The sequence below is a fragment of the Hemibagrus wyckioides genome, linkage group LG22 (assembly GCF_019097595.1).
Source record: "Hemibagrus wyckioides isolate EC202008001 linkage group LG22, SWU_Hwy_1.0, whole genome shotgun sequence".
In the NCBI taxonomy this organism is placed as follows: Eukaryota; Metazoa; Chordata; class Actinopteri; order Siluriformes; family Bagridae; genus Hemibagrus; species Hemibagrus wyckioides.
The window spans coordinates 19,258,249-19,261,365 of NC_080731.1; the positions used below are offsets into that span (position 1 = coordinate 19,258,249).

At 37.8% G+C, this 3,117-nt stretch overlaps 1 protein-coding gene across 1 annotated transcript in view; it reads right to left on the reverse strand.

The window, feature by feature from the left end:
• Positions 1-1,853: 1,853 nt before the first annotated feature.
• LOC131343301 (class I histocompatibility antigen, Non-RT1.A alpha-1 chain-like) overlaps positions 1,854-3,117 on the reverse strand; it is a 36,525-nt gene continuing 35,261 nt past the window's right edge. Inside the window, exon 6 of the mRNA XM_058374874.1 lies at positions 1,854-3,117. This exon is cut by the window's right edge and continues 136 nt beyond it. The gene's annotated coding sequence lies outside the window, so the exon portion shown is untranslated.

Consider the following 3,117-nt stretch of genomic DNA (forward strand, 5'->3'; position numbering starts at 1 on the left):
TGTGAAAAAAAACTATTGGCAAAGTAGCAAAAAAACAGCTTTAGCTCGAAATCCAAAATGGTGGAAAATCATAATTAGAAATAAATTGACATCATAGGATACGTTGAACTCATCTCAACAAAAAACGTGAAAACAGAAAACGTGATTCATCTGACCAGGCCACCTTCTTCCATTGCTCCGTGGTCCAGTTCTGATGCTCACGTGCCCGTTGTTGGTGGTTTCGGTGGTGCACAGGGGTCAGCATGGGCACCCTGACCGGTCTGCGGCTATGCAGCCTCATACACAACAAACTGTCCTGCACTGTATATTCTGACCCATTTCTATCAGAACCAGCATTAACTTCTTCAGCAATCTGAGCAACAAGTTCTCGTCTGCTGGATCAGACACACGGGCCAGCCTTTGCTCCACACGTGCATCAATGAGCCTTGACCGCCCATGACCCTGTCACTGGTTCACCACTGTTCCTTCCTTGGAGCACTTTTGATAGATACTGACCACTGCAGACCGGGAACACCCCACAAGAGCTGCAGTTTTGGAGATGCTCTGATCCAGTGGTCTAGCCATCACAATCTGGCCCTTTGTCAAACTCGCTCAAATCCTTACACTTGTCCATTTTTCCTGCTTCTAACATCAACTTTGAGGACAAAATGTTCACTTGCTGCCTAATATATCCCACCCACTAACAGGTGCCATGATGAGGAGATCATCAGTCTTATTCACTTCACCTCTCAGTGGTCAGTATGTTCGATCAGCTGATTGGTGTATATAGTCAATATATTAATTGTTTTCATATAAAATTTCGTAAAAATTATTCGTATTTTTTCATTGAGAAAAGATAAATGTGTTGATTGTTTAAAACAACAAGAACAGCAACTACAACAATAATAATATCTGTGTTAATTTGGTGGGTTGTGATTTCCACCACTGTGATCCAGCTGACTCTTTAGAGCAGAGATTTACATTTTTAGAAAAACCTGAATCTATTTCTGCTCTATAAGATTTATTCTCAGGAGCAAAGTACACACACACCCAGGTTCTCAGAGAGAGGCTCTGAAGTTTCTCCTCCACGAGGGCTTCATGATCTCTATTAAATCTCACTCCAGCTCAATAACAAGCTCAATATAAAATATATTCAGTGTCCCTGATTTATTTTTATATTTTATGGTCTCTGTGTATCTTCTGTGTTCCTGCAGGTTTCTGACTCGGACTCTGTGAATTACGCTGCACTTCAGTTCTCTAAGAAGAAAACCAAGAGGGACAAGAGACACGATGTAAAGGAGGATCCACATGTTGTGTATTCTTCAGTGGGACAGAGGAATGTGTGAACATAATGTCACATATCATTTACTGCTTACTTCATATGACACTGATGTTTCTGAAATCACATTTACAGACTCAGTATTATTATATAACTGCAAGATCTTCAGGATTCTGTACATTTCTTTTTTTTACTTGAAATCCAGTCTCAAATCTGTTACTTTATCGTCCAGTGTAATAAAATATTCAGGGGCAAATTAATTATTTCTTTGTTTTGGTCTAATAAAATAACAGATTTGTAAAGGCTCTGGCAATAAAAGCTACTATTTGTGTCAATCACTTATGGTGATATTGTGTCAAAACTTTGTCCCTGTGTCCCATAAAGCACATTTCATCTCGTCATCTTGTCATGAAGCAGAAATCTATAGCAGAAATCTCATTTGCAGGCTGCTGCTGTTGTTGTAGGAACATAATGAACGCTGGGGGTGATTAAGAGTTTAATTTAATTAAGAGTTGAATTTAAGTTTCATGGTAAATCTCTAGTTGATCAGTAGGAGGCAGAAATTCTCTCTTATATTCAACATTCAAGAGCTTTATTGTCATAAGGGGGAAACAAGCATAACTTACAAGGACAATACAAAATAAAAGCAAAGAATATACAGTAAAGTGTAATAAAAATATAAATAATAGTAGCATAAAAAAGAAAGTAATGATAGAGAAAGAAGAAGAGAACCCCTATTCTAATTAGAAAAACAACTGGCAGTAAAAAATTCTTCACAGTATAAATGTGAGTGTATAAGTATCAATAAAGTGATAATTTTTAAGTGTCAGTGTAAAGTCCAGTGTTTAAATTGACCATGATTATCCGTTATGAGTGTATGATGGTCCAGCAGGTAAGTTCAGAGTGCCATTGAACACTGAATTTACCCTGATGATACAGGTGGAAGTGGCAGTGGGTTTGGACGATTTATCAGTCTAATGGCCTCGGGATAAAAACTGTTCTATTGTTCTGAGTCTTCAGCTCAGAGAGTATCACTATGGCACAGTTCCATGTTGAGTCATTGTTTACGTTTTACGTGTGTTTTTGTTTTTGTCACGTTTTGTCTCAGCCCACGTGTTGTCGTTGTTTACTATAACCTGTTTTCGGTTTGCTCTTTAATCAGTTTGTATATTTTAAGTGTGTTTTTGTACAAAGTTTTGTTTAGTGTGTAGTCGACTGTGATCGTGATTTGTAAAGCTTCAGTTTATGCTTCTTAAGTAGTAGACTGGAATTGCCTCCAGAATTTACTGATTTTTACTGAAATCCACACTTTCAGTACCTGAGCAGTGTTTCCTGGGGCAGTGGCTGTCACACAACTCCAAAGAGTGACAGATACACCCCCATGCTTAACAGATGACAAGGTGAAAAGATTCTATTCAGCCTTCATAGAGTGTCTGTGCACTAGTGTGGGTCCTCTCTAATCTTCCAGCTGAAAGATCAGATTGCTGCAACTGGTCCATTTGGAGCTTCTTCACCTCCCAAACCACACATCACTGTCACTGCTGTTTTCCAGCTGCTACACAGTTACTTAGCTATCTATTTCTTTTATAGATTACAGTTTGCAGACACAGTGTTACACATCATCACACTTCTTACATCTCACGTCCTCTCTCTATATAATCATTGTGTTATTGCACTGATTCTACTGCACTGTTTGTTTGAATGGAAGACAGTCACTATCACTAATATTCATCTTTTATATTTGGTGTTAAATGTGTCTAATGTGCTAAAAGTTCTTCAGCAAGAAAAAAAAACTACTGAGTATTTAAGAAATAAAATAATTACAGTTACTTTATTATACAGAGTTTATTATACAAAAA